The sequence below is a fragment of the Neophocaena asiaeorientalis genome, unplaced genomic scaffold, assembly GCF_003031525.2.
Source record: "Neophocaena asiaeorientalis asiaeorientalis breed wild unplaced genomic scaffold, Neophocaena_asiaeorientalis_V1.1 scaffold204, whole genome shotgun sequence".
NCBI lineage: Eukaryota > Metazoa > Chordata > Mammalia > Artiodactyla > Phocoenidae > Neophocaena > Neophocaena asiaeorientalis.
This window is the reverse complement of record NW_020173922.1, coordinates 4411112-4419929: the sequence shown is the minus strand read 5'-3', so window position 1 is coordinate 4419929 and position 8818 is coordinate 4411112. Positions and strand designations below refer to the sequence as shown.

The window sequence follows — 8818 nt, the reverse complement described above, 5'->3', positions numbered from 1 at the left end:
TTGTTTGGCGGGGGGGGGGGTGCCCAGGGCATGTGGAACTTCCCCGACCAAGGATCTAACCCCATGCAGCGGAAACTCAGAGTCTTAACCACTGGACCACCAGGGAAGTCGTATAAGGCCCCTTTTGAGCACTTGGTAGACTCAAAAAATAAAAGCCCGGGGCTTCCCTGGTGGCGCAGTGGTTGAGAGTCCGCCTGCCGATGCAGGGGACACGGGTTCGTGCCCCAGTCCGGGAGGATCCCACATGCCGCGGAGCGCCTGGGCCCGTGAGCCATGGCCGCTGAGCCTGCGCGTCCGGACCCTGTGCTCCGCAGCGGGAGAGGCCACAGCAGTGAGAGGCCCGCTTACCACAAAAATAAAAAATAAAAAATTAAAAAATTAAAAAAAAAAAATAAATAAAAGCCCAACTTTTCCTCTATACTTATATATCCCTCCATTGCCTTTGTTCTGTTTCCAAGGCACTATTCAAGGAACTTCATACTAGCCAAACCTGTCGGACCAGAACCATTCTCCATGTTAGGTTTCTCCTTGCAAAGGCATGCTCTTGCAGATTTCACCTTAATGGAAAAGCAACTATGCTGGCATCCTGGTATAGTTAACAACATAGTTGGCATGAACCAGGCCCAGAATGCCAACCAGCTATATTGGCTGCTGTTCTCCCAGCAGTGTAACACTTGCCTAGGTACACGGAAACCTAGGCAGCTGCCTACAGCTGGGGCCAAAGGTAGGCTAATGGAGTTGCACTCACCTGGCGGTGCATCTTCCCAAAGTCCACAGCTGGCCCCTCTGCAATCAAAGCACTCCAGGTTAGAGTCAGCCAACAGTTAGTGAACACTTTTGTGGAGTTCAAGACCCCTACCCTCAAAACTCTGTAACTTGGTGAGGCCTGAGCCACAGAAACAATAGCAGGAAATAAAACAAATAGCTTTCCCTTGGTTAGCTTTATTGTCATATGTCATTTGTACCTGCATACCACAGCAGTTCAACAGTAGCAAATTAATGGTCTCATCAAGTATCAAATTAATGGCTCTGTCACTTAACACCCAAGTGGCAGTGAGCAAGTAACTTAACCTCTGTACCTCAGTCTCCTCATTTGTAGAATGGGGGTGTTGATAATAGTACCCAGGGTGGTTGGGAGATTTAAATGGAATATAAATTAATCCTATAGGATAATATCTGCTATAGACTGATAACTCAGTAACACTTGTTATTATCAGGAGCTACATTCCAGGCAAGGAGATAAATACTGGTGAGTAGAAGGGAAAGTTATCCTGGAGAGCAATGGGCAGTGAAAATTGGAGAGGCTGGTTAAAACTAGATTGAGAAGGGCCTCAATTATGTGACCTCTTGGAGAACCATAAAACAGCATCTTAAAAAATGATTGGATGCAGTAAGCGGTGTGAAAGGAACTGGAGGCAGTTGGGTTGCCATTCCTACCAACGACCCCAACTACTGGTTGAAAACAATAACCGAAATATTTGCAAAATGTTAATAAACATTTCTACCCACTCACCCTTACAATTTATCTTATATATATAAAGTGAGAGTATCTAAGACCATACTTTTTTCCAGCCATCCTCTAATTTCACTCCTAAATGCCTCCAAACAATTTAGAGGAAAAGGAAAATAGAGGGGGCTTATTGTCCAGGTCTAAAAACGAATCCAAAAATAGCCTGCCCCTTTCAGGGGCTCGGGTTGAAGGAACTGACCGAGCTCCACCCGAACACGTGTTCCTCAGAAACCTTCCCAAGTCCCAGGCCCTGGTGCCTGGGGACCGAGACTCTCCGAGACCGGCTCTAGGGAACTCTCCAGGGACAGTAGGGATAGTAGGAAACAGGGGGCGACTCTGGGGGTACGATCCCCCAGCATCTCTTCAACATGCCCTCCGAACCTGGGGTCACGAGGGAACGAACCCCAATTTCGTCCCGTGCCTCGGAAGAAGCCTCCGCACAACTGCCTCTCGCCCCTGGCTGGTAAACCTCCGAGGCCTCTCCCCTATTTGCCCTTACTCACCAGCGCGTGTCCGGAGCTCGGCGAGGACACTGCAGCTCGGGAAGAGTCCGCAAGGGAAAGGGCAGCCGGGAGCCGAGGGGAGCCCCGCCCCGGGGCGGCTACTGGGCGGGCCCTCAGAGGGCGGGGCCCAGAAACCCCGCCCAGGAAAGAGTTAGAAAAATGGGAGAGCTGTGGCAGAGGTGAGCATACTCTTTAAAAGGAACTAGACCCCAGAAGAGAAAAGGTAGGAATCCGAACAAGCGTTACAATTATCTGACACCCATCCCATTTGTTACTTACGCATGGAAAGGGCGCTGGGTGTGGGGCTGCTTAAGAGAAAACTTGGTGTGTCCTAGCGGGGCGGTGCTTCCAGCCTGCCCAAACCGAGGGCCGCGGGTTCCTCTCACACGTGTGGCGCCTTTCGGTTGCAGCAAGCTCAGCCCACGCTTTTTCCACCTCCCACGCAGATCCTCTTTCTGGTTTTCTTCAGCTGTTCTGTCACTCAGCTAACGGATCGTCCTCCCACACAGGTCACCTTGGTCTTTGGGATCTCTCCAGGAGGTTTTCGGCTAGATTATGTTAGTCACTCCAGCCTAACCTGCGGGACCATCCCTGCGGCCCTGTAGTGGGATCCTTAGCTGAGCTGCAGCAACTAAAGAATACTGTCTTTCTCCGCCAGACTTGCCTTTCACCGTGGCACAATAGCCAAAGAGGCCACATTTTGCCCACCAGGTTGCCAGCATTTCTTTTGAACACTAAACCTTCCCCCACTATCTGGAGTCAATATGATTCTCTCCTGCTGAACATTCGGTGAAGCTGAGGACTAGAAGGGCAAGGCCCAGCAGCAGTAATTCCGAAATCCATTCCATAATTCTCAAAATTCTAAAGCCACTTCGTTCCTATCGCTCCAGCATCCTACTGGCTCTGCTGATCTATTTCACCTGTCACCTTACTAAGGTGAATCCCTGGGAGTAAGCCAATGCCCTTGTCTGCCAACATGTTTTATTATCTATTTCCTCAGGTATTTCATAACAACAAAAAAAAATGTGCTTCCTGTACACCCCCACCCTTCCAGACCTCTGCTGAGAAAGCCAAGAGTCCTACACTGATTCCAGGAAAAGACTTTAGGCCCTAAGGACAGAGAGCCACTGAAGTGGCAAGCACAAATTCTCCCCAGTTTTGATGGAATTGGACACAGGCTCTGGTAGGAAAAAGGCTTACATAAATACAGTAATTAAAAACGTCACATGATCAGTGCTGGGCTGGTAGGCAGAAGCTCTGCTTTGCAGTTAAATAGGAAAGTGGCTGAAGACTGCTGCCATAATCAATGCCTGCATTCAGCTGCCACAGTGTGTTCATAAAGTAGGGTTATGAGAGCTATAAAACCGGGCAGATGGAGTGGGTAATTGTCCTGCGGAGCTCTGCTAAAGGAGAAATTGCATTGGCATCTCATATATTTTGCTTTCTTTCGTTCCAAATACACCAAATGGAGAAGGCAGAGCTACCCTGAGGATTCATGAAAAGGAAGGATGAGGTTTGTGTGAATGTGTGCATGTGTGCTTTCAGAGCAAAGACAGGAAGTAATTGAGAATAGGGAGATACCAGGGCCTTTGAGGAGAGAGGGACCAAATGACCTGGAGACAACTGGTTTCACAGATCAGTCCAGGGAGAAGGCAGGATGGAGGGAAGGCCAGACATTATAAGTAAGGCTGAGAGATGTGCCATGTTCTCATGTGATATTGAAAATGTGGTCACCTTTTTTAGCTATAGGCCATTCAGTGCCCTTTGGAGGAAAACCTAGATTATGATTTCTTCATTTCTCAGTTTAAAAATCCTTTATAGTCAACCTTCTTAATCTCCATCCTTTTAAATTCTGAATTCATTTTGGTGAGTTGACTTATATGGTCTTTTATTTATAATATCAACTACCTTTTTACCTTTTTGTTTGTTTCTTATTCTTGCAAAGACAGAATTGTTAGGAATAACAAAAAAGAAAAGGGAGAATTTCTAGAAAAGAGAGATGCAGCGAGATGAAAGGCAAAGGATTAGGGAAGGTCCATGAGCTCTGAGTTTGACCTCATAATCGAAAGGCTGGCCCCAAGGGACACTAGGTTTCCAAGCTTTTTGCCTGCCTTTCCCTTTCTCCTTCATTTATCCTCTCCTTCTTGCTTCCTTACTTGTCTTTCGGCCCCGAGACTGCTCTTTTCCTCTCCTCCCCGGACAGGAATCACCAGTAGAGAAATATTTAATCATTTCTTCAATTAATCTGCCCATCAACATTTACTGACCATCTACCATTTATCAGACCCTGTTCAGGCGCTGCATATAAAGTCAGAGGAATAGGACTTGCCTGGTGGCACAGTGGTTAAGAATCTGCCTGCCAGTGCAGGGGACACGGGTTTGATCCGTGGTCCAGGAAGATCCCACATGCCGTGGAGCAACTAAGCCCGTGCGCCACAACTACTGAGCTTGCGCTCTAGAGTCCGCGAGTCACAACTACAGAAGCCCACGTGCCTAGAGCCTGTGCTCTGCAACAAGAGAAGGCACTGCAATGAGAAGCTTGCACACCACAACGAAGAGTAGCCCCCGCTCGCCGCAACTAGAGAAAGCCTGCACGCAGCAACGAAGACCCAATGCAGCCAAAAATAAATAAATTTATAAAAAATTAAATTAAATTAAAAAATAAAGTCAGAGGAATAGAAATTCCTGCCTGCCTAGAGCTTACAGCCTAGTGGGGAAGAAAGATAAGTAGTATAGTTATCCTTGGGCATATGTCAGGGGGCAGCTAACGTAGCCTGGGGAGTCAGGAAGGGTACTAGAGATGGCAGTATTCCCTCTGGCTGATCTTGAAGGCTTAGAGTAGAAGAGGGATCTCTCCTGCATCCCTGTACTCCTTGCTGCTGCTCTGTAATAGCTACCAAAGTTAGAGTGGGGCCGTGCAGTAGTCCTTATTTCTTTTTTTAAATTTTTATTTGTTTATTTATTTGGCTGCACTGGGTCTTAGTTGCAGCACACAGGTTCTTCATTGTGGCGTGTGGGATCTTTAGCTGCAGCATGTGAACTCTTAGTTGCGGCATGTGGGATCTAGTTCCCTGACCAGGGATCGAACCTGGGCCGCCTGCATTGGGAGCTCAGAGTCTCAGCCACTGGACCACCAGGGAAGTCCTTATTTCTCAAAAGCATAGTTAGATTGTCAAGGATATAGAGAAATTGGAACCCTCATACACTGCTGGTGGGAGTGTAAAATGGTGCAACTGCTTTGGAAAACAGTCTGGCAGTTCTTCATATTATTAAACATAGAATTACTTTATGGCTCAACAGTTCCACTCCTAGGTATATACCCAAGAAAATGAAAATATATGTCTACACAAAAACTTGTACACACATGTTCATAGTAGCATTATTCATTAGAGCCAAAAATTTGAAACAACCCAAATGTCCTTTAACTGACAAATGGATAAACAAAATGTGGTATATCTATACAGTGGAATATTATTTGGCCATAAAAAGAAATGAAGCTACAACCTAAATAAACCTTGAAAACATTATGTTAAATTAAAGAAGCCAGACCACACAGTGCTTAATTCCATTCATATGAAAGTCCAGGACAGGAAAATCTATAAAGACAGAAAGTAAATTAGGGGTTGCTTAGGTTGAGGGGGGGTGGTGAGATAGCTAAAGGTTATGGGGTTTCTTTTTCTTAAAAAAATATTTATTTATTTATTTGGCTGCATTGGGTCTTAGTTGCAGCATGTGGGATCTTTCTTGCGGCACGCGGGCTTCTCTCTAGTTGTGGTGTGCGGGCTCTAGAGCGCACAGGCTTAGCTGCCCCTGGCATGTGGGATCTTAGTTCCTGGACCAGGGATCCAACCTGTGTCCCCTGCATTAAAAGGTGGATTCTTAACCACTGGACCACCAGAGAAGTCCAATGGGGAATTAATTATAACTGAGGAGAGTCAAAAGGATATCAACTACTAAACTGAAATAGACGTTGAAATTTTTCCCCTTCATATAAGGTACCTGGTGCAGCTTCTATGTCTACAATCCATTGTGTAACTGAATTTTGAACACTCTTTTCATTTAAAGTCATTCCAGGAGGTGGCTCATTTTGCAAAGCCAACAGTTCTTTCTGTACTCACTTCTGCATTGACACCATGGTGGAACCATCCCCCCAAGGCCGGTGAGGCAGAGATGCAGGGGGAGGAGCTGCTGTGTTTGCGTAAAGGCATGGGGCCCAGCATCCCATGGGGTTTCTTTTTTTTTTTTTCCATGGGGTTTCTTTTTGAGGGGATGAAAAAGTTCTAAAATTGTGGTGATGGTTGCACACATCTGTGCGTATAATAAAAACCGTTGAATCGTATACTTTAAATGGGTGAATTGTATGGTATGTGAATTATATCTCAATAAAGGTGTTAAAACAACAAGAAGAAGCATACCTGGGGACCTAAAAGATCTGCAATTCTGATTAAAATTGTGGGCCTCATGGTCATTGTCAATTTTAAGGTCTAGAAGGGACTTTTTATTCTGGGTCTTGTGGCCTTTCAGAGTTCCTTCCTCAGTATACAGAGAAAATTAATGCCTTTGGGTGGCCAGCACAAACAGATGCAGAGGGGTAGACTGTGCATTCTCATACTTCCCCTCCCTAACTTGACTCTCTCATAATGTTCCGGTTTAAGATTTACAGTGTACCTACTGTGTAGGAGGTATATAGAAAGAGCTAGTCTCTTTATTTTTCCAATGGTTGAAATTAAGTTGCTAATAGGCTACCCTCTATATAAACAGATAAAGCTCTTTAGAAGATAGGCAATGTGGGGACTTCCTTGGTGGCGCATGGTTAAGAATCCACCTGCCAATGCAGGGGATGTGGGTTCGAACCCTGGTCTGGGAAGATCCCACATGCCGTGGAGCAGCTAAGCCCGTGTGCCACAACTACTGAAGCCTGTGCTCTAGAGCCTGTGAGCCACAACTACTGAGGCCATGTGCCACAACTACTGAAGCCCACGTGCCTAGAGCCCATGCTCTGCTACAAGGGAAGCCACTGCAATGAGAAGCCCATGCACCACAACGAAGAGTAGCCCCCGCTCGCCACAACTAGAGAAAGCCTGCCTGCAGCAACAAAGATCCCACGCAGCCTAAATAAATAAATAGATAGAAGATAGGCAATGTGGTACAAAGAATAGTTGCAAAGCATCCTGGGATCCTGGGCTCCCTCTATGGCATGTAGGGAAACATCATGGTGACATCAGCTAGAGCAAGACTAATTCCCAGTCCTTCTTGTTGTTGAGCAAGTTCCAAGACTTGGCTGCCTCCTCACATGCTTCCAATCACCCCTTCATTTGGTTTCTAGACTCAATTAGTTAGTCTATTTCCATACCACCCCCACCCCCACAGTGTCCAAATTGGCCCTCCAGTACTGAAACCATGTGCCGGAAATTCATTAAGCTGAACACATGGGAAATTACTGAGGAGATGTCACTTGGGCTCAAATATAGAAAGTAATTTTAAAAGGACAGTGGCAAGAGGCTATTTTTATCTCGCTTGTTTGTGCTGAATTTTCTTATCTTGCTGTCTCTCATTCTCTTCCTGGCTATCTCTCCTCTTCTTTGCTTCTTCTTTAAAATAAATGTTGGCCTTTTTAATCTTCATCTTAAGTTCTCTTCTCTTGCTTTATGGAGTCTTTTGTCTGCCTTTGTCATTCATTTATTCATTCATTCAACAAATATTGAATATCTACCAGGTCCTGTGCTGGGCACTAGGAGAATACAGTGGTGAATAAGACAGACGTGGTCCTTACCATTATGGAGATTACAGTCTGATGGGGCAGGTGGACATCGGGTAGATTGAGTTCGGTTTTGGTCGCAGGAAAGCCTTGAGGGAGTTACTGGCACCTTCTGATGCTAAGTTTAACCTGAAGTAAATATGCACGTGAAAACAGCCCAAATCCCAGCATGTTTGTGGGGTTAAAGAAGAAACTAAATATATCAGAAGGAATGCAAGGAAATGGAAGACACAGGTTTCTGTGTGTTATGTACAAGCCCCTGGGGTAGAGAGAACATGGATTTGACAGTCAGATGTGGATGTGATTCTGACTTCACCACTTAAATATTAGTGGTTTGACCTCTGGACCTCAGTTTCCTCACCTATAAAATGGGAATTGTAATCACTACATTTTAGGTTGTTGTGATGATTAAATGAGATAGCATATATAAAGGACGGGGCAGGTGCCCAACATATGTTGCTTCCGTTCCCATTACCTCCTTATCCCACCTTTAAATCTCACAATTACAAAAAAAAAAAAAAAAAAAAAAAATCCAGTCTCTCATTTGATGGGAAATGAGGTTCTTCAGTTGGTGTTAACCAATCATATGCCCTGAGAAATTGGTTACTACAAATTGCGCTATACATGCAATTTATGACAGATTACTCCCTTATTCTGGGGTAAAGGAAAGGCAGTAAGAAAAATGAAATTATACAAAAAGACTGAAATAAGGTATAACAAAGGACTTCCTCACCATGAGGGCTGGAAACATGAGTGGATGCCTCAGAGAGCTACAGAATCTTTTTTTTCTAAGAGTACCTGTTTAGACTGGGTTAGGGAAGGTCGACCTGGAGGTAAACCTGCCAATCTCTTCATGTCCCATTTAGCCTAGGGAATCTTTTCAGGAGGAATTGCTGTTCTTCTTCCTTTTCCAAGCCAGGCGTCCTCTGGGGAGATGAATGCTGCCAAGAAGGCTTATTGCTCACAAGGAAAGGAAAAATGGCAGCTGCCATCCAGGCACTTAATAAGTACACTAAATTGAGAAGCTGCTAATTTGGTTTACCTGAT

The 8818-nt window shown here is 45.3% G+C and overlaps 2 protein-coding genes across 2 annotated transcripts in view; one reads left to right on the top strand and one right to left on the bottom strand.

The window, feature by feature from the left end:
• Positions 1-2087, bottom strand: part of MATR3 (matrin 3) — a 48961-nt gene extending 46874 nt beyond the window's left edge. The window contains exons 1-2 of the mRNA XM_024752199.1: positions 2014-2087; positions 749-786 (exon numbers count right to left, since the gene is read on the bottom strand). The gene's annotated coding sequence lies outside the window, so the exon portion shown is untranslated. The remainder of the gene's footprint in view (positions 1-748; positions 787-2013) is intronic.
• Positions 2088-2216: 129 nt separating this feature from the next.
• Positions 2217-8818, top strand: part of SIL1 (SIL1 nucleotide exchange factor) — a 282845-nt gene continuing 276243 nt past the window's right edge. The window contains exon 1 of the mRNA XM_024752381.1: positions 2217-2236. The gene's annotated coding sequence lies outside the window, so the exon portion shown is untranslated. The remainder of the gene's footprint in view (positions 2237-8818) is intronic.